This window comes from Equus caballus, chromosome 8 (assembly GCF_041296265.1).
Source record: "Equus caballus isolate H_3958 breed thoroughbred chromosome 8, TB-T2T, whole genome shotgun sequence".
Taxonomy (NCBI): domain Eukaryota; kingdom Metazoa; phylum Chordata; class Mammalia; order Perissodactyla; family Equidae; genus Equus; species Equus caballus.
In genome coordinates this window covers 100424336-100447341 of record NC_091691.1, presented here as the reverse complement: position 1 = coordinate 100447341, position 23006 = coordinate 100424336, and the positions used below count along the sequence as shown (strand labels likewise).

The 23006-nt window shown below is 43.1% G+C and overlaps 1 long non-coding RNA gene across 1 annotated transcript; it reads right to left on the bottom strand.

Moving 5' to 3' along the window:
* Window positions 1-22362: 22362 nt before the first annotated feature.
* LOC138915342 (uncharacterized) lies at window positions 22363-22999 on the bottom strand. The gene is made up of 2 exons (XR_011421154.1): window positions 22812-22999; window positions 22363-22646 (listed from the first exon to the last, which is right to left on the bottom strand). It is a non-coding gene; the product is annotated as an uncharacterized lncRNA (long non-coding RNA).
* Between the last annotated feature and the right edge of the window lie 7 nt (window positions 23000-23006).

Genomic DNA, 23006 nt, shown 5'->3' with positions numbered 1-23006 from the left:
TTAACTGTACGATGCACTACGAAATGTCGCCAAGACGTTGTGTCTTGTAGGTGAGCCTGTGTGAAGAATCTTAAGTCCACAGCTTAGAAAACCATTTCATTTCTAGTGATGCAACCTCCGAGACACATGAGACCTAGACTACAGATGCGCCTGCTGCATGACACCACATTAGTATATTATTGCATAAGTAATGACGCGTTGACTGGAGTATAAAAAAGATTGATAATTTACAGAGAAAGTCAATCAATAAATAAACTGTCCCTAACCAGCTCAAGAGCTGGCAGAATGACATTCCATTATTCTGTCAGGCATACTGTAATCAAAAGTGTGAAGCCTCAAAGGGCAGGCCACCCTGCCCACCTCGCTGGCTTGCATCCCCCTCCTCTGCGTGGCATCCCCCAGCCGTCTAACTTCTTCATCTTCGCCCACAACCAGAGGCTCACCATGCGCCCTCTTCCAGGTACATATTTGTGTGTCACTTCAATCCATAACACGGTGCCGCTCGGCTCTGCTGGATGGGACGGCTGCCCATGGTGACAGCACCAAAGTGACAGCACCATGGTGACAGTACCGTGTCACTGAGCTCCTGACAGCTGATCCTCCCTAGACAGCGCTGTCAGAGAATGGGAGACTTCCACATGCACAAGTGAAATTAACTTCTGTTAGTCTGACATTTCCCACAATCAATACTCACAGGGTCCTTGTCTCCAGGATCAAAATTCATAAATCAAAAGCAGAAAGCATGAAATAAGGTATTTGATAAATCCATTAACTGAAGTGGCAGTGTACTTCTGTCATGCTGTCTAAAGTACATTTGTGCCTGCAAACCCTCCAGATGGGTTAGGGGAGCGAGGCTGGGAGTTGTTGCTGTTGTCGCATATATTCTTGAGAATACTGTACTCACCAAGATGAAATTTTTGTTTCGAATTGGCAATTTAATCTGTATTTTTTCTCTGGGTTCCTGACTGAATGGAGAAAAAGAGTGATGTAAGGCTTGGTTTCTAGAGGCAGAAATCCAGCTGATAGTGATTTTGCCAGATACAAGTTCCCACAGGAGGACTGACATTATCTTCATAGGCAGAGGAACAATGGAGTGTGTCTGCGTGTATACATTATGTATACTGCAGGTGTGTGCACCCACGCATGTGAATCCTTCAACTAGCTGGGGCTCTCTCCCTGGCCTGCTGTGCACCGTGGGTTCGAGGCCCTCTGTGTGAGGGAAGCTTTGATTGTTTCTCATCTCTCAGTAGGAAAATGAGGAGATTGCACTATTGAGCTCCTAAAACACAGCCGTCTCTCCTTGACCGTGTGTCACATACCTGCTGCTGTCAGAACTGATTTATTACTTTATGCTGCACATGTTATGACAGTGTGGCAGCTACTGACTCCTTCTCTACTCAGAACAATGAATTCAAACACTTCACAAAATAAGGAAGTTAATATTGAATCGCAATCTTTACTCTGCCTTCATTGAACTAGAGGTTCTTCTCCTTTTACCTAAAAAAACTGCCCAAGTCTGAAAATATTGCCCGAGAGTAGTGCTGGAAACAGCTTTCATCTGAAAGTTAAAAACCAGCAGCTGTTTGTTGAGGACTGAGAACGTTCCAGGTTCTGGGTAGAGCCTGCACAGACACGTTGAAGCTGTCCGGTCCTCATGGAGCACTTCAAGAACCTGCCTGTTAAGTGGATGACCAGGTGTGTAACATCACAATGCAACTCAGTCTAGTCTCACAGTGTGCTTTGCAAATGTAGATAGTAGGGAAGTTTTCTCCCTTATTACCAGGAGAAGACTACAGATCCATGGATTTGGGGTTAATTCTGAGGGACTGCAATGATCTGTAGTCTAAGTTGCAAACATATTCTCAATGCAATAGTGAAAACTGTTCCTGGCACTGATAAAAACTTCTCCATGCCTAAGGAGCCCACGCACCTGTCCTCGGGCAGGGAGGGCGCTAGGGTCTGCCTGCCCTGCTGCACCACTGTTCTTCTCAGGCTCCACGTGGGATTTAACTGCTGACCCCTTAAGTTGGGGAAGAAGAAAGTGTGGTGTCAGGGAGACTTAGCTGAAAGGGTGCTGCGCTGCAATGGCTTCCCAACTCAGAGCAGGATGGTGCTCCCTCGTGGATTTAAAGTGTGGGGGTGGTTCCTCCCTAAACACCTTCTCCCCCAAAGAAAGTTTTCTCACAAAATCCTCCCTTTCAAACTCCACTAGAAAGCTGATTGATACACTCAAAGAGGGCGGCCAGTTTCAAGAGCCGTAAGCGGGTTCTTGCAGCTACGAGAAAATGTTCCTTTCTCTTTTCTGGCGTCTCATTTTGCATATGGTCAGTTGGTCAAAACTTCTGAGTTTGCATCCTGTTACTCATAGTCACTTATAATAACAGGGATAATATGGCCAAGGTCAAAAGCCATCTAAATAAAGCAGCAGAACTTTGCAGAAAAGAGAATCCCCCCATAGAAACTGGCAGTTTCCCCAGCTTTGAATGGATCCAGTTAAGACAGGCAGAATGAAGGGAAGAGACAGGAAGTTAGTGTGAAGGGAACCTTCGAGTAGAAGCAATAATATGATGTAAGGTGCAAAGGCGTAGGCGTACTCTCAGTTTATGCCTCTTGGTGTTTCTCTCTCCTTGAAAAAGAGTGTTAGACTGCTGCAGCTGGGGGAGCAGAGTGTGCAGGAAGCCGAGGTGGTGAGGAGCTGGGAGGAGCAGGCGTGGGTCAGGCGCCAGCCTCTGTCTCACCCCACACTCCGCCAATAAACTGCTCCATCCTTGCACATGTCTGTTACCTCTCTATTTTCTTTCTGTGAGCTCCTAGTTTTTGTCTAAAAATGAGTTTAAATATCATTATCCTTAAGACATCTTCCCACCCAACCAAATGAGAAGGGCTTTTGTCTTATTTATTATTGTATGTTTGACACTTAATAAACAATCCCAATAATTTTTGAATGAATGAGTAGAAAGTAGGAAAAAATTTGTTTCCAAGCAGAAACCTAAGGCTAAAAGCCCAAAACACATTGTAGCACAGATGATGTTGAATGTTCTTTAGGTCTAAAATAATCCTAGGAGTCAGCATGTGGAGTGAGACAAGCCCTAGCCTTTCATGCATCTCGAAGATTCTTGGTTTTTTATTTTAGTTCTATAAGATTAGCACAGTTTTCTTTTCCTTATAAATAAAATCTTGCCTATTCAACTGTATTTAGAGTCAAGAAGGAAATGAATAGTTTTTTCCATGTAGATTTGGAGGAGAGTGGTCCTTGCCTACTGGAGATGCTGGGCTGAGTGAGGAAGTCCCAGGGTGATCTGGTCACCCCGGGGCATGTTCACCCAGGACATTGTGAAATCATCATTAGAGATAACCCCAAGACGTTCAAAGAGTGGGAGGAGAGTCAGCTGGAGCCAGTGTCAGGCCTGGGGGCAGGAGCCGCCATACATTTGTCTGCCAGTCAACAGAGGCTAGGCTTTGCTGTGGTAACAAATAATCCTGACTATCTGTGCCTTAAAGCTACAAAGGTCAGTTTTGTTTTTCTCAGACCACTATGAGCTCTGCTCATTACGGTTGCTTGGGGATCCAGCCTGACGGAACAGCCAGTATCTCAAAGGTGGAGTTGGCCATACATGCAAGAAAGGAGAACACTGAAGTGTCCTCATCCCCCAGAAGTACTGTTCTCAGTCCATAACTGTCACGTGTTCCCAAGCTCACTGGCCAGGATCACCCATGGCCCCACTTTGCCACAAGAGAGGAGGATGGGCAATCCTAATATGTGCCGATTTTGGTGAAGGCACACAGAGGTCAGGAGGCTGGAGATGACTGACATGATGACAGGGATATGGGAGGTTTCCTCTTATGCGGGCTAATGAGTGTCTTAGGTGACATTGGGTCCGAAGAGGTTTCCTCTTCCTGGTGTCCCCTTAACTGGATCCTGAGAGCTCACTCTGTCCATCCAGATGTATTTATTGAGTTCTTACTCTGCGATCTCGTCAAGGCTCTTGTCTCTGATGGAGACGAGGACAAGCAGTGCCTGCCCATGGGGCTTACATTCTGGCAAAACTTCACAGACATGGGCTGGGCTTTGTCTGCCCACCTTCACTGTGATCCCTGGGCAAGATGGAGAGGCCAGGGCCAGGGCTCCAGAGGCCAAGGGTAAGTTAGGCTAATACATAAATGAGGCTAACATTGGGTATGTTGGGGTCAGGAGAGCTCACAGTAGCAATAACAAAGCTTAATCTCAGAGATGTAGAATGGGTCTAGACACAGGATTTTAGGCAATTGTGGGCATTGGAAATGCAGCAGGAAGAGATCCACTGCAGATTCCTTTGGGCTGATATTTCCTTGTCACCAGATAGTAAGATTGCATCAATGACTCTTTGTCCTTCAGGTGTTCAGAGTCCAAATGAGTAGGACGAGGACGTTAAACCAATTGACCTCACCCTTTATTAAAGACAAGAAAATGAAGGTGGCTCCACATGCATGGTCTGTCCTTTAGTGCACACATGGTGATCAGTGTCATTCACATGTGCCCGTCACGAAGTCCAACAACTTCCACATAGCTATGTTGTCTTGAGAACCCTGGCACCTGGTGGGGACACATGGAGCCAGTCCTGCAAGTCTGCTCCTGGGCCTCTGTGCCGATACCACAGTTAAAATCCCCTGTATACTTTGGCAGGTGTGATTCGCACCTACCCTCCAAAGTTTCTATGTGGAAACAAATCATTTAAAAAATGTTGCTCAACTGACATCATTAAATACATATTGTCTCTATAACACATCAAAATTAGTGGTTTTTTTCCCCCCAATAATACTATTAGTAAAGCTTGTCTTTATTTTCTTTCAAAGTGAAAAATACACTAGGCTCTTGGTTGTCTCTCATTGTCTCCTTGATTTAAAAAGCTCAAGAATAATCCAAGATCTAAATGCTGGTCAAGTATTTTCCCTCAGCAATGGACATAATACAGGTATAATGTCACATAAATAAAGATGCATTTGACATAGCTTAAATAGATCATGTTTTATATTTATATTTAACAAATCTGTTGTGATGAAAAGTGACAGTATTTCTCTTATGGAAGTCACTATAAACAATATAAGAATTAAAAATTGTTATTTAAAAGACTTCACCAAAAATGCCCGTATCATTACCCCAGCACAGTCTCTTTACATTACAGGTACCATAAATTAGATTCTGTGTCATGCAGCAAAGGTCTGTGAGTGAATCTACTTATTCCCGTAATAAAAAAGGAAAATAGCATATTCTTGTTCAGTGCTGCAACTGGGTTCCTGGTGAACAGCCGGTCTGTTTTATTTAACTGTGTGGATACGACACTAACCTTTATATCTCTTTGTATCATACATTCCCTATCTATCAATCTAAACAAAAGGTTTGATACTGTCTGCTTCTAATTACAAAAGTAGCCAATAATTGGAGTAGTTTTTTTTCATATGGATCCTCTGTCATCTCATGTGTCAATAGCACAGCTTTCCCTAGAGCCTAGATGTGCTATGGCAGGTGCCCTTGAGAAAGACTTTGTTGTTATTTAAATTCAATAAAGTTTTCCTAGTCTCTGTTCATTTGCTTCCCTCTATTCCTCAACAAGAATATCTGTTTCTTTCTGAGAAAACAGTTATTTGAGAAGAAATATATACATTAAAGAATAGATTTTCCTTTTTAAATATTGGACCATTTGTGTTATATTTTTTCCAAAATCCAAGGAGAATCCACCTTATGGTGGCTTATAGCACATTGAAATTATATTTCACTTGCCTTAGAATGAGGCTTATGAGATATAATCATAAACTGTCCCATGAGAATTCTCCCCAGAAGACATGGCCAGGAGTTTAAACAGAGACAGGACAATCGTCTGTTGAATTGATGGGTTCCACCAGAGACCCCAAGGCCAACCCTATCTCTGCACAGGGATGTAGCTCACACACAAGTCTCTGTGCAAAGACAGGACTCCATGACTAAGCCAGTTTTAGAGATTCTGGCTCAAAGATAAACAGGTTTTCTTATTACAAGACCATGCAGAATCTTTAATATTTAAAAACACATGTGAATCTCCAAAAATAGAAGATGGTATGTAGCATTTCCCAAACATGCTTCATCATTGAACACTGTTCTCTCCAGAGCATCTCAGCAAACACATTTGTAAATACTGTGATTAATCGTCTGGCAGATTCTAGTGTCAGGTTTCCTGCTTTCCACTCAGGACCATGTTGTTCCTGGATGAATCAGTCCCCACTTTAGGCCACAGAGCACGTGGGTACTGTGTTAGATTTGATTATTTTTCACAGCTGCTTGCTCCCCATCTCTGCGACAGGATTGTGCGCACTTCAACCATTCCTGTGTAACCTGCAGCGCCTGTTGAGGGAGGCGAGACATCCCTGTCCCACTGATTTTGGGCTTGGCCATGTGACTTACATTGGCCAATGGCATATGATGTGTGTAAGAGCGAAATATGACACATGCATGCATGCATGCATGTATGTGTATGTGTATGTATATGTGAAGGAAACACGACACATGTCACGTCAGGACAGCACATTTGGGAGCCTTTCCCTCTGTTAAACATTGCTTTTTTTCTGCCTGCCATGATCAAGAAAGGTCATGTTCTATGCTCAATAACGGCTATAATAAAAAAGACAGGCAATGCTCAATCCTGGTGAGGGTGTGGAGAAACAGGACCCTTCCCACACGGGAGTGCAAAATGGTATAACCATTTCAGAAAACAATTTGAGTTTTTTAAAAAGTTAATTGTCAGTTTATCATAAGACCCAGTAATTCCAGACCTACTCAAGAGAAATGAACACATATGTCCATATGAAGATGTGCACGTGAATGCTCATGTCAGCACTATTCACAATACTCCCAAAATAGAAATCCCCCAAACGTCCATCAACAGATGAATGGATAAACAAAATGTAGTATATCCACACAATGGAATGTTATCCCACCATAAAAAGGATTGAAGTATGGCACATGCCACAACATGGATGAACCTTGAAAACGTTATGCTCAGTGAAAGAAGCTAGTCACAAAAGGCCTCATAAGATATGGTTTCCTTTATAGAAAATGTCCAGAAATGGAAACTCTACAGAGACAGAAAGTAGATGAGTGGTTGCCTGGGCTGAAGCAAGAATAGAAGTAACTTGGAACAGGTAATTTGTGCATGATGAAGATGTCCCGACGCACAACAGTTGATTTACTGAAAATCATCAGATTGCATGCTGGAAATAGGTGGAGTTTGTGTAACAAAGTCATTAGAAAGGAAAGGTACACTCTCTCTCATCCTGGATTTGAGATGGAAAGACAGGTGCAGCAGAGTCACAGAGCCTCAGCTAACCCCGAGCCAACGTGGAGCTTGAGTAAGAAATAAATCTATACCATGCAGCGCATGCTCCACATGCACAGATGGGATCTTTCTATCTCTACAGCCAATGGAAATGGGAACGCTTTTTGGAAAGCAGGCCACTGAAATGGGGGCGTGTTGTTGCAGGACACTGAAATGGGGGCGTTTTGTTATGTGGCATCACTTAGTAAGAGCTCACTAATGCATAATTTATGCCATATTCATTTTCAGGTCTTCTGACACATGCCCTGGTATTTCATCTCTGATGTCATTTCTTGTAATGCCATCAATCACTTATCCGTTGTTAGCCAGGAAGGCTAGACTTTCACTGAGCTGCACACCAGGCTAGGCTGGCCTTAGCACTGGTTGAGTGCTGGACCTGTAGCACAAACCATGACCGAAGGAGGGGTGCTTTTGCCTTGGTCTGAATCCCATCCCTTGATCTGGGTTCTGAGTAATTAATTTGGTAGGTAAGGCATGACAGAGGATGTCTCCTGGAAAATGTCATAATTGTAGTCGTTGGCAGCACAAGAGAGGTGAAGAGAGAAGGAATGAAGGTCGGGTCCGGAATCTAAAAGAGGGACCAGCATGAACAGAGCACATGGAAGGACTTACCAGATATTATCTCTTGAGTCCTGCTGGTAACACTTTGCAGTTTTGTTCTATCTTGTACCCAGAGTACCACCATGTCACTGTTGTCTCCATTTTACAGAGAAGGGAACTGAGGCTCAGGTAGCCCTCCTAAATAATCCTACATCGATCAACTACTAAGAGGTGGAGATCTGCCTAACACGAGAGGTTACACTCTTTCCATTGTGTATTGTCTCTGCCCTTTGGGGTAAATTTGAGTGAAAATCAAGGTCCTTTCCTGTTGATCTAGAAATTTCCACATGGCTTGGGAGGACAGTGGCTATCCTTTCCTGAGCTCCATCTGTGCTGAGGATGGTCCTGACGTGCTGTGAGGTTTGGTTAGGACTCTCTTCCAACTGCAGGGAGGAGGCACATGGAAAGGGGAGAAACGACATCTTATCTTGAGCATCTGCAAGGATGGAGCCGAGGCACTGAGCTCCAGGCAGTATCTGAACTGTGTAAACCCGACCCTTGCCTTGCTCTCTGGTAAACTCCTCTCTTCAACAAGCTCCAGTCAAACCTCGTCCCTGAGCCTAGCCAGTCTTGCGTTGACCACGCCCACCAAGCGCAGCGCATGCTCCACATGCACAGATGGGATCTTTCTATCTCTACAGCCAATGGAAATGGGAACGCTTTTTGGAAAGCAAACTTCTGACTCTTTTTCTTTTTTGCCTCTTCAGGAATTAGCATAACACTGGAAAAATGGAAAGTGTTGCCTGAATGAACAGTAAGGAAACTGGAACAGACTAGGATATATAAGGATTTTTTTTTTTTTTTTTTTTTAACGCAGCAGCCAAAGTGGAGATAATGATAATTTCAAAGGATTTGCATCTCAGGCACTAAATATTTTTGGGGTGCCAATGGTTGGAGATGTTATTGGGGATTCTGAGTTTAAAGGCAATAGCCATGCTGAAATAGTTGATTCCAGTATTATAGCAGTGGCTGGTAAGCCTTTGGGTCCTGCAGATCTTATAGAGGATCACAGAGGTAGCCAGAGTCCTTTATTGACCGCTGGGCACTCAGGGAAAGAAAAGACTCAAAAGAGGGGAAAGGAAGGCAAAGGCACCAGCAGCAGTGGCCTGTTGGGGCTGAGATTAGACAGCCAACCAGAGAAGCGCAGTCGGACCCCTTCTAACGATGGCAGAAGCCAAGAGAAGCCTCCGAAGTGGAAGGAGGCAGACGCTGAGGGAGAGTCTCGTCTCACAGTGCCTGGAACCGACCTTTGACCTCCCCTTCCAGTACAGGTGGGTGCAAACCTTCAGGTGGTTCAGGAAGATCTCAGACTCCCGCAGGTGTTGCCACATCACTCATCCCCAACATCGCTGTTCGGGTTCCTAAGGGAGCCGTGGGCACGCCCTCCTCTCAGTCAGTGGTTGTGTCTTCCTCAGGCAGTAAAAGCCACCAGAGCCATTTTTCCTCCTCTTCTGCTTCCAACTCAGGCAAGACAACAAAAAGCAGTAAATCAGAATGCTCATCAAGAAAAAAAAAGGATTTCCAACGAGAAAAATAATCCTGAGTGTTTTTGCCTTGAAAACTGTTCTGAAACCAGAAGCCTGGGCTCTGACAGAGCCAAGGGGAGCCCATGATGACCACAGCAGCAGCCCCATCAGTATCTCAGGAAGCGGGAGCGTGGCCTCCAGCACTGGGGCTGAATCCCCCCAACACTAATGTTTCACCCGCTATACAAACTATTAACACTGAAAATTACAAAGAATCAGTAGGCATTCAGAAAATCAGTGTGGACACTGCTAAACAGTTTCAAAGTTAACTGCAAGGAATATGTTAGTCAGGTACTGTGCAAAGAATATTTTAAGTGATTTTAAGTGTTGATGGGCAATTAAGAGTGTCACCTTAAGAATAAGTCAAAACAACCAAAATGCATGAAGTGAGGGGCCACCCTGGTGGTGCAGCGGTTAAGGTCACACATTTGGCTTCGGGAGCTGGGGGTTCGCCGGTTCGGATCCCAGGCCTGGACCTACGCACTACTTGGCAAGCCGTGCTGTGGCAAGTGTCCCACATATAAAGTAGAGGAAGATGGGCATGGATGTTACTCAGGGCCAGTCTTCCTCAAAAAACAAATCAAAATGTTTGAAGTGATTATTACATCAGAGAACATTGTCTAATATCCTGATTTTCATATTTGATGTTTGAAAGGGTCATTATAAGCAATTATTCCTCTTGCCTCATTGGATACTCAATTTAACTGCCTACATTTGAAAATAACCCTCTTAAAAATATTTAAATTCCTCTTTAATTTATTTCATTCCAATATGTCTCTGTATTTGGAGTAATATTTTTTTTAATTTAAGATAAGTAACTTTATTTTCAAACCAGATAAAGAGATTTACATATTGTATAATAAATTATTTCCTTTTTGTACTCTGTTTGAACTTTAAGAGCTAGTAATTCTAAGCTATTGTTATTTGTGTCTAATAATGAATACCTGATTTTTTCCTCGAATAAAAACATTTTCACACTGAGTCCAAGACTGTCCGTTGCTTGTATCTTCAGACATGCCCTGTACTCCACGGCAGTAGGCAAAGGTTCTACCGTGACCCACTGAGAAAGCCGCCTGGGAAACCTGCACCGTCTGGGCACCTGAGGCCTTGGAGAAATCGGATTCACAGAGAAAGGCCGACTGGTGCTGGCACTGAGCGACAGCATGGTGCTGCATGCCCCGGCTTTCCCTCCTTACAGCCATGCAGTCTCTGGATTTCCATCTAGAGATGCACAGTTCAGAAGTGCAGGATGTGGTCACCTAGCTGCAAGCAGGTGATCCAGATTAAAGTCCACATTTGCTGACAGGGGGAGCTCTACATTGTATCAAGTCACATGAAACTGCTTGTGGTTTCTCTGCCCACAATGCAGGAGAGACCGTGGACGACTACTTGAGAGTACGTCTCAGATTCTTCCACTCCCCAAAGGGAAGCCACACGACGTGAGACCTCAACTGACTTCAGCTTCAAGGATTCCACAGTGTGGGCAGGGGGCGTTAGAACAATCGGGTGCCACACCGTATTCTCACAGAAACAGTGTCACTTTCTGAAGGAGGGTTTGGCAGGCCACCCATTTCAGTCTGCTCTGAGGATTCACAGCAATATTGGGCTCACGTTTTGGGCTGGGCTGACACTACATTGGGCATCTGACCTCCTCACAGGGACACAGGGTCCACATTATGAGTGTGTCTTCTCCCTTCATCTCTGGAGACTTAAAAAATAAAGGACATAAACATCATGATAAACAACGAGAAGCCTCTTCTGGTTATCACGTGTGCAGACAGACAGAATGTGAGAAGTGCATCACCACGGAGTCACAGACTTACTATTGGATGCTCTTAGACATCTATTGCTCAAGTATTCCCGAATGTTGAGCCCAGGTCCCGTCAAGCAAGTTACTCAGATCCGAGCTTGGTGGGGAAGCGGGGATGGCCCAGGGCCTCCAAGCCCGGGGGTCCTGGTACCACAGCCCGCAGTCTCTCGTTCACACATACAACTAAACACTCAGTGGAAACACAACCTGACTCTCACAATCTCACAAACCACACTAATTTTAACTTATTCAATTATAGCATAACTCTCAACACTTGGGTAAAACTTCCATGCTCTGAGAAATCATTAATCCTTTACAATTTGGAATAGCTTATTCGTCACTTTGACCACATCTAATAAGAGATGTAAAACATCAACTTACTTTAATTTATGCCCTGGGTGCCAATATCGCAAAGAAAACTCCCCTGCTTCGAAGCCCTCCGAAGGATTAGTCTGCTCCTTTAATTTTTTTCTGGTAGTTGGAAAATGTTCTTCGGAAGATATCGTTCAATGACATAAACGAACAAACACAGGTCATGTATATAATTGTTAATAGAGTGGGTTTTGGCTCAAGTGGTTTTCGTACATATGTACTTATTTATTCTTTGTGATATTATTACTATTTTTCCAATTACATCACTGAGGAAAATAAATGCCAGGGTCCTTGGTCAGGCCCCATCTAGCTTTATGGTCAATGGACTCGAGCAGCAGTGCGGTATGTCAGCAATGACTCACATGTGGCCGGGGTCCTTCACTCCTCGTGGTCCGGCCCCTGTTACCAGAGCCAAGAAAGAAACGGCTAATTGATGACAGTACTTTTTCCTGCTGGTCATCACGGTGCTTGAGAGTCTCTGGACACCACACCAACAGCAGGACAGAGTCAGCATTTGAGAACCCTCCACTCAACGAGCTGTTGGAATCTATTTGCCACACTGTGACATAAGACATTTGCATTTTGGAACCAAATAGACGTTGTTACTAAAGATCCATTCTTAGTAATACAACTTGAGCAAAGTTAGAACACGTTAGAAATGAGAAATTGCCATAAGAAACGCTTGCCACGTGAATGGGAGTAATGCGAGGCAGCGTGACTCTAAATTTCCCTTCCCAGCTCTGCCCCTCATCACTTCCCTTCTTACCCCTCTGAACCTCTGGACCACAGCCATCTGCCCTAACTCCAGGTTCCAGCAACCAGAGGGATGGAGTGCCATCCCTGTGATGGGAAGCTGGAAAGAACCACTGTCAGGGGGTAGGTCGACGGTTAGGTTTGGCTGCGTTGTGCATGAAGCATCTTCAAGCTGTCAAGAGGAGACATTGAGTCTGCAGTTGGACAGAAAGGTCTGAAGGGAAGGAATTCTGAGCTTCAGATCTAAGTGTGTCTACATATCTCCATGTAGGGTGATTGAAGCTCTAGACACGGCCAAGCTTGCTTAAGGAGAGAGTGTAGAGAAGAAGCAAGCACCCCAGTCCAAAACGGCGTCCGTAATAGGACACAGGTGTGGTCACTGATAGATGTTTTATAAAGAGCAAACAAAGCACCATCTCCGCGTCACTGTTTTTCCTCTGCAGGGTATTTATTTTTGTCTAAAATTGGACCTGTGGGATTAATGGGTATGAAAGTGAATGGTGCTTAAGAGGCAGAGTTCTGAAACCGGCATGTTTGGGGTCGGGTTCAAGCTTTCCCTAGACAGCAATCAGCCCCTGGACAGCCCTGAGCACTGACTCGCCCTCTGTGTGTCTGCAGCGTCCTTGGGCATTCAACCCAGCCGTGGGCAGTCACAACATCTAAAGGGTAGGACGTGCAGTTGTCTGCGTTTGGGATCGCACAATCATCAGTATGCTGAACATGTCCCTTCTCCATTTCACCCCCATCAGATACCAACGTCGAAAGTGCGTGGCTTACACACCAACTGGCTGAAGTTCAATCGAGATAGGAGATGTCTGATGTCTGATGTCGGCAAGCAAGAGGGATGATACATCGAAAGAATGCCCTGAAGCAGTGTCCCTCCTCCTGCTTAGACGATGGTTACCTTGTACTTCCCTCAGAAGTCCCGTCCACTCATCAGAGTGGTGATGTGACAGGATCTTCAGACATGCTGTCCTTTGGGATGTGGACTGTCGTGTAGAGAAGGCACTCTCCACTCTCTCTCCATATGTAGCTGTCTAACATGTGTGTGCATACACTTACATATATATGTATGTGGGTGTATATATAGACAATTTCATATATTTTTTGTGTCTTATTACGGCAAACTGATGGATGTCACAACTTGTAAGCTAACAATAAATAGCTGGACTGGGTTCCAAGAAAATTTGAAAAGAGAGGCATGATAAAAAACATTGAGAAAAAAGGGAAAAAAATGCAGTCAAATCATTATAATGTTTTATAAACACTGGATTATTTATAACTGTGCATTAAGATGCAACTACATTCCTCCCTGCATAAAATAAATGCTTGTTTGAGAAGAGATGCTTAAGAAATTGATATAGGGGCAGGCCCGGTGGCGCAGCGGTTAAGTTCGCACGTTCCGCTTCTCGGCAGCCCGGGGTTCGCTGGTTCGGATCCCGGGTGCGGACATGGCACCGCTTGGCATACCATGCTGTGGTAGGCGTCCCAAGTATAAAGTAGAGGAAGATGGGCACAATGTTAGCTCAGGGCCAGGCTTCCTCAGCAAAAAAGGGGAGGACTGGCAGTAGTTAGCTCAGGGCTAATCTTCCTCAACAACAAAAAAAAACGAAATTGATATAACAGTGAGATACCAATCGTTCTTTACAGGACAAACCTCGAAGTCCTCTAGAAAAACCTGGAGCCCACAAGGGATGCGCCAGGCTGGTAATCTGTGTCTCAATCACCGGGATATTTTAGGTAAACGCGTAGACTGGAATGCCAGGATAACGTGTCCCTTTTCCACTTCGCTTTGGAAATATGCTCCTGTCCCGAATGTTTGGATGGGGTTAACAGCCATGGTTCCTGTGTCTTTATTCTTCCAGACTGGCCCGTGAGAGTGGTTGACGGAGAAGTACCTTATTCGCAGTTAGCGGCTACAAAAACTGAGCTCCTGTCCTAGCCCAGGAGGGTAGCATCTTGCTGCAACAAACACGCATTTGCCATGGACAGACCCTTCTGGGGGGACGGAAGGTCGGCTTTGTGATTGGGTCCAACAGTCCACAGCAACTTACACATTCTGATGCAATGTATTAGCGGATCCCCTATCCTGGAAACTGAAGCTTTGGTTTATTTTCCGTTTGACTTGGAAATTCTAGTTTATAGCTTTCACGGGTCGGTGAAAGTTCTCATTTCTTTCACAATGGCCTTAGATGTATGAGACAGGGCTGCTCAGATCAAATGGGAACATTTGTTTCCTATGCAATCAAGAAACCCTGTGTAAACATCCTAAGCCTGGAGTGGTTCCAAGTCCTGTTTGAGAACTTGGTTCACCTTTTTTTTTCCTTCTTTCGGACAGAATGAATACAGTTTGCCAGCAGCTTTTTGGATATATAAATTTTGGACAAAGCAGAGGGATAGCAAAAGAGTTCTGAAGCCTGTTCATTTCCTTTAAAGGTGGGGATGAATAATGAAAACCCTAGTGCTTTTGTAGATGGACAGACATCTTCACAAACCAAAGCTTCTTAACTGACTGTCAGTCAATCGGTCAAGTTCTCGTCAATACAGCACTAAGTCTTAATTCTAAAGCATACACAAATTGAGAAAGGCTTGAAGAAACTAAATAATGAAACAATGTTGAGTAGAAATTAGGAGGGCTTTATATCACCTCTTCTTGTGATTCAGTGACGCAGCTCCTCTTTTGAAGTCAGCCCACGACACCCACCACAGGCTGCAACCAACCCTCCGTGTGTTTACCAAACACTTGACGTCTTGGACATCACCCTCCGACGAGCAGAGGGCTCCATGGCTTGATGCTGTGGGCCCACTATTTGTTATTTCTGAATTTCTTATACAACCACATTTCTTTAAAAGCTCATTTACATGATGAGCAGAAACAAGGAACTTTCAAAATTCAATTAAACTTCTTACAGACCTAAACTTCATTGGGACATTTGAAGCAAGCAGGTACTTTTCCTCCCTACCAGAGGCTGAGAATTTCTTTTTCTTTAAGAGTGTACAACACGTGGCAGGAGAGATCCTCCTCTGCTTCAGCATTTCTAACATAGACATTTCCTTTAATTTTTTTTTTCCTGGAATGTTTTTAGACAAATGGATCTTTTGGGCCTGCGTTTGACTCTGACACAATGGAGAGCTATGCCTTGGAGGACCAAAGAAATGCTTCTCAATCTTGGCATGTAAATTAATTGCTAAATCGCACTGCAATTTCTATGGAATTGCATTTGAATGCAAGATTAATAATGAATGAATTAATCAAGATTAATTTTATTATAATGAATACCAAAGGATCTAATGATGATTGGCTGCTTGTTCTCGAGAGCTGCCTTATAAATATTCACACTTTTGGTGAATTTCTTGACTAGGATCATATATTTGAGGGAGTCTTTCTCCCATAACTCTAGGTGTCATGTGGGAGAGGTTTCGGCAGGAACTTCTCATTTAGGAATTAATTTCCTTGCTAGACTTCCCATCCCTGGAGGGGGTCTCCAGCTAATGAATTGTTGAGAAAATATATGAATTTTATATTTGGAAAATAAAGGCCCAAATGTGAAAGAAGGCCGCTTTTCAGTGATATTTCTTTCATTCAATTAACTTGACATATTTAAGAAAATTAATTCAAAATGAAATGAGGTGATGTTTTGGAAAATGGCAGGGTATTATTTCAATTTGAGTTAGTGAGATATGATTTGGTTATATTTTAAGTCATCTAAATTTAATTCCTGTAGGTCTTAAAACTCTGCATTGCACCCAAATGAAAATATAAGGGTGCGTGTTCTCCACGGGTACAATTATCTATATCTCCTGAACTGAAAATGAGAATATTGATACATTAAAAATAGCTGTGGGCTTGAGATCGCTTTTAGAGAGGGATAATAATTTTTTGAACCAATAACAATAATTTACTGGTGCCTTTATATCCACCTCAGACCACCTGCCCTAGCTTCCGACTACATTTCAGAGCCAGCAGTCTGTCTCTACTTCTGTTTCCTCGCATGCTGTTCAGTCCTTCCCTTGCAATATAGCTTTGGATTAAGGACCTCCTTGAGGCTACTCTCTGCGTGTCACCAAAGTCTGCCTCTGAGGGTCAGGACCACAAGACTCTCTTCAATGTTCTGTTTTCATTGAATCCTAACAATGTTACTGAATATCCCCTCCTCCTTGGAGCTGCCCTTTCTCTCGGCTTGCTTTCCTTTCCAGTCGGCTCCTCCTCAGTGCCATTCATGGGCTCACGACCTCTTGCTTGCTCCTTAGATGGCATTTGTAGATTGCGCCTCTTCTTTTTCCTCATTCTTCACTCTCTTCTAGGACCCTGTCATCTAAGGGGATGAGTTTAACCACCATCTATTTGCTGGTGACTCTCACACCTCTTTTCTTTAGGCTGGTCCCTCCCCAGTCATCACATCTGCTGCTTGCTGACGCCTCACAGGCTTCCTTAACCTGCACGTGTCCATGTCATCGCTTCTCTCTATCCCTTCTCCCACCACTGCCTCTTCTTCCATCTGTTCTTCCATTCCTGATTTCCAAATGGCCCCATCACCTTTCACAGGGTAGAGACACTGATGGTCATGAGGGAAGCCTGCCCTGAAGATGGCCTGCATTATTGAAAACCAACAGCTCGATTCTGAAAATCATGATATGGATGTCTTTCACCCTCGCAAAGGACAGATCTTATTGTTGGTCTAGATCTTTCCTCAACAGATCCTGTGTTTTAGCTGACTCAACTTCCCTAAGGGGCCAGCTGCTGTTCAGGATGTTTTTTCTGGTTATTGTGTTTTTGCAAAAATTTAACTTGGGTTATTGGGAGCTAAGTTTTGTAATAGTTAGCAATTTGATACTTTTGTAAAATATTTATTAATATTCATACTTTAAACAATGTTATGATCTGTTTTTTTTAAATTTTACAACATTTTGGAAAATGTCAAGGCCTCAGTGTACCTTAATGCATTGCTTGCAAAATAATAGTTAATAAGCATTCACTGACAAAAATTTTGCTAGGCAAGTCATATAATTATCTCTGATCCTCACAAAAAGTCTTCTTTTTAATCGCAGTTTGATAGATACATATATTGGAGCTAAAAACAGCTTAATACCTTGCCCAAGCTCACACTCACAAATGGCCAGATTCTAATCTATCATTTCAACAGTTCTTTGCTTTCTCACTACACCTGCTGCCTTTCATAGAAATTTGACAAATTAAAAAAAAAAATCAACTTTTACCTTAATCAACATCAACTTTCCCTGACTTTACTATTTACAATTACAAAATTTTCATGATTCTCCAAATGATCCCACTCTCTAGGATAGTAAATAAAGTTTCGATAAACTAACTTCAAAGTTTAATGCTTTTCTAATCAACCAAGGCGTAGATAACAATTTTCAGGCTATAGATTTAGGCAATTCCTAGTTTTCTTTTGCACTTTTTTGGCAAATATTAAAAAGCTTCATTGCACATCTCCCCTTTGTCAGGAAAGAACATCAATGTACAATGACGCAACACTCATTTAGGAAAGAGGGTTTGCTATTTTGTGCTTAATATATTCCTGAAAGCTCATTCTCACCAAGGTCGTTATAGAGCAGGCTGAATAGAGTCGTCTATTTGATAAGCAAGTAATTTTTCACTGGGAGAAAAAAAGAAGACATGAGCTGGGAGATTAGCCACTGATGGTAAGCAAAGGAGAAATTAGTGCGGGTGCCAGAGAATGTTCAGGCATCAGGGTCAAATAAGTGTGTTGTTGGTTAGTTTAATTTTTAATCAGGTTATCCCACCACAGTTCCCTACCTAATCCACAGGTGCCCACCACCACCCAGTCTAGCCCCAAGCCCCGTGCGGTGAACATTTCCTGTAAAATAAAGGCCAAATATCTTGTGGCTCACGTTGTCCGGGCATCATCCTTATGTTTTATTTCTACAGGTAGCACCCAATTCTCCACCATGTATTCTTTCGGACTGACATTAAAAGCAACTTAAATTCTAATTAGAAACACAACATAAGAAGCTGACTGGGCCCACTTTGATAGAATTCTTCCTCCGAATTAAGATGAGGTTTAAAGCTGGGTAACAGGAACTGTCAACCTCAGAAAATAACCTACTTTGGAAAGTTCTTTATTGCAATCTGAAAATAGTTTGCTGGCAACTTAAGGGGAAGAGAAAGTGGTGGAGTCTGTACTCTGGGGATGAGCCCCCTGTTTTGATATTTATAGCCACCACGTCACATTAATAAATTCATGTTTTCCCCCAAATGCACACCATTTCTCAAAGATATGTAAAATGAGAAATGGTTTGGTTTCTACATAGATAAATGATGAAACACGCACATGCAGACAATAAAATGGCCTTCTCCATGAGAGCAAAGCGTGATGCTGGGTGCTGCTGGGGATGCGAAATCAAGATACACCGTGTGTCTGCACAGTGGGGAACACACAGTAAAATTGTCCTCACACACTATTAGTTATATTTTCAAATATTATGTTCAATATATTTTGCCAACTTCCAGATAGTTTTTAAGGTTAGGTTCCTTTAAATTTAAAATAAGGAAACCAGTTGTCAAGCTGAAAAAAAATGACAATATACATACAAGATCATGTCCAAATATTCTAGAAACACAACGCAAACAGGGCCATTTTTTCAGATTAACAAAGGGACCCATTATTTTTAATTTGGCAGGACTTTATTGGAGAAGACATCCAGAGGACAAAGACAAATATATTGAGCTGTAATTTGGAAATGTCATTAACACACTACTTGAAATCAAGTTTATCAAAGCCTCTCAATGTTTTGCCCACCCTACAATGAGCTCTTACTCTTAGCATGCCCCATCGGGGTGGGAAAATGATGTAAACAACCACGTCTACACAGGTAACAAACACTACAGGACAAGTGGCTTATGAATTTTAATTCTCAGTATTTTACCCACGTTGACGTCTAGTTCTGGGGATTTGGGTAGTGCCATTAGCAATGATGTAACTATTCATGTTTCAAAACGCACCACTCAGTGTCCTCAGAACAGAAGCACTGGGTCAGGTCGGCACTCGGAGCTGATTTGCAAGGCTGAGCGTTAATATCTCCACCTCCAGGGACTTCAGACTAAGGAGCTGAAGGGATCAGAGGACACAACACAGACGTGAGTAGACATGACGAGTGTGTACATTCTCACACTTAGTTCTCATGTTTCATAGATGAGGAAACAAAAGGAGGGTTAGAACAGTAACCCAGCTTATTCCCTTATATCCTGAGCCCAAAGTCATGGGCCGCCCCCAGATTGGGTATGAGCTTGCTCCCAAAGAACAAAGTCAAGGTTATCATTTTTGCATTTGTACAGAATTAAATAGTTTCGACCACAAACCACAGCTGACAAAAGTGGATTCAAATTACATACTTTAATATTGCCTCCAAGAATGTTTATATTATCAACAATGGCTTGGATTATAGATTCAAGAAAATAGCCTCTCAAGGGTGAGAACTAAGCAATATATTACCAAATCATACGTGAGCGATTCATTCTTCTCAGCTGGCATTCGAAAAAACATAAAACTAATAATCCAATCGCTCAGCCCGTGGCATGCAACTGTTGTGCAGATTTTTAAATAATACCTAGAAGCCCCCAGCCTGCCTTGCATTACAGATACTGGTATAGCGTTAAAGTCTAAATAAGCCAGGAAAAGGATGACACTTAGAGGATTCTAAAGCAGTGTTGGGACAGAGCAAGAACTCTCGTCCAGCCTAGGAAGCCTAATGGCAGGCCTGCCCCTAATTATGTGGGGCCCCAGGACCAAGTACAAAGCAGACCCATTTGTCATATATCTACACATTTAAAAGTTATACAGCAAGATAAAAAGCAAACACATAAAATACATCCTATTGCCCCACCTTGCTGAAGGTGGGCCCCGGGGGATCAAATATTCCCTGGGGGGCTGGGGGGTGGGAATGAGGGATTTGTTGGAGGCAAGGGTGAGGGTTCTTTCTAAACTGATTTAACAGGATTCTGGCTCCACCTGGGGAGGTAGGCCCCACAAGGACGGACACTGGAGGCCCGGCCTGGAGGCCGGAGGGGCCTGCCTGGAGTTCGTTCCATCAGGGAGAGTCTCTGTGAAGAGCACAGCCCAGCCTGAGGGCTTGTTCGAGGACACTGGGGCCCAGCTCTAAAGTGCTTCTGCTTCTGAGTCCGTGGTTCCAGGTGATTCCCTGGGGTCAGGCCTGAGAGGTCACTTGTGTCTGCAGTGCTTGTGTGCCACTTGTTCTCAGGGTCCCTAAGGGCCTAGTCACGGGACTGGTCTCAAGTCTGCAGAGTGGGTCAGCGAGGACACATCAGAGCGTCTGGCAGCGTGGCTGGATCACCGTAAGACTCTCTCCAAGGTTGACTTCCCGTCCGTTCAGATTCTCTCCGCGGTGCTGGCCTTTGGACCTGGAGTCGCTCGGTCCACCATGGGCCACCTCCTTTGCATGAGGGGAGTTTATTGTAAGAGAGAGAACTGAGAGGAAATTCTCTTAAGACCTTCTGACAGAAGCAGAAGAATATATCCTTTATTTCGGTAAAATTATCTGTTTTAGCCAAATTAGGGAAAATCTTTACTGAATCAAGTGTTTGCATTTTTAAGAAGTTAATTTAAGCTAAGTATACCATTTGATCATTGGAAACTGAAAGCAAATTCAATCTTTAGGGAATGGAGACAGTAATTTGGAAAGAATAGTCAATATAAATATTTTGATATAAAATATCGGGGAGGAAATAAGAATATTACATCTAATATTGATTTTTAAGTATCTTCTATGTTCTCTTATTTTCTCTTACTATTCTTTTTTTTGTGTACTCGCTTTTAACAAAAAATCATTATTGATAGATAGAACTGATATGGACTTATATTTTGAGTATGTATCAATACTGTACAGCTAATGTACTAACGCGATTTGCTGAGGAGACAGACAATCCCTTGCTGAATGTCAGTGGAGATAAGGAGGCTGGAAGAGAGAAAGGCTCAGGGCCTTTGAACTGGGACAAGGTAGGAACTCATCGTGGTGAACAGACGGTTCTTTCCACGTAGGGGTCCTATTATCTCAGGATGATCGTAATGGATGGCCTGGACACAAGGAACTTGGGAAAAGAAGCCTGAAGCTCTGGGACGCTTGAGAAATGTGTTTGCACACACCTCACTGTAGCCTAATTTGTTTATGATAGCTTGCAGCACAAAAAGGTAAAATGGACAAGTCTGGGATCAAGCCAGATGTGACAGATGGGTGAGTAACAAAAAATAGGTTTTCTAGACACTGAAATTCGCTGTTCTTCCTAATCTCTGATTATCATAACTTCCAATGTTATGAATCATTACTTATTGATCGGCCTAAGTGCACTTCTTGTACTGTGATAGCAAAGCATGATCGTATCTGCTCCCCAAACCTCATAAACGGAGAAGACTATGTAAAAAGCTATCTTTATTTTTGTGCAATTAAATGTAACACCACGTAAGGCACTATGTGCACGAGCAGAGATATTACACCATTGACAGAGAGTTAGCTTGCCATATAAACGAAGCACATATCAAGTTTATACAGGTTACAAAACCATTAGCACTGATGGCTTTTAAGGAGACCGTCCACCATGACTCATGCTTTGCTCATTTGTGCCATTTTGAAATGCAGTATTCTTAATTGATGTAATGCACCACAAGTTTCAACGGTTTTCAGCATAGGGAACACATAATTCCACTGTAATTTGAGTATGCTATTCTAAATGATTAATTGGATTTTCTTGTAAGGTTGCACAAGAATTTTTGATGTAAGAAGGTTATCCACATTCTATGTAAGAATAAAAAGGCACTGTAAATTAACGGTACCATAATGGGAAGAGGCAGATAATAAGATGATCATCTACTCTCAACAAGTAGAATCTGTTTTTAAATTGCATATGTTTATAGGTAAAAGCAAAATAAAGTGAAAACAGAAGCAGACACACACACGACTCTAATGCCCAGTCACTTTTAACAGGAGTGTACATGTAAATTAAACTGTAAATGTGATGTCATAATCAGCTTGCTGAGGTAGACATCCAGCTGATTCAGGAAAGGCACAGGGAACTCTCATTCTTGTGTGCTCTCACTGGTTCCAGAAATGTCACTGGTTCAATCAACCCTTTACTTAAGGAGTGATGCTTTTTAATCCAAATGAAAGCTCATTAATCACTGGCACATTGATCTCTTCTCAATATCTTTCTTTCTTGTCTTCTTCAGCTGCAAGAACACGGTGAAACTGGTTTGGCAGAAAGAAGAGAGACAGAAATTTCAGAGTAGTAGGAAATATCAGGGAGCTGGAAGAGTGTGGCTTTGATAATATACGGAGTCAGGAAAGATGAAAGTAATTAGCTAAGATGAGCAGGAGGCACTTTATTATAGAAGATTATGGTCAAGAATTCACCTAATTGGAAGGCAATCTGAAAAAGGAGATGGTGGTCCTCAATATGGTGATTCTTGCTGTTCTTAACTGAAGATGCTGGCAGGGGAACGTCCCAGGTACAGAGCAGGTAGGGCTCCCACTTTCCTTAAGGCTGAAACAACAGAGTTGGGGAAACCGGAGCCTCTCAGACTTGAGTGTGGATGCCCGTCACCCGGA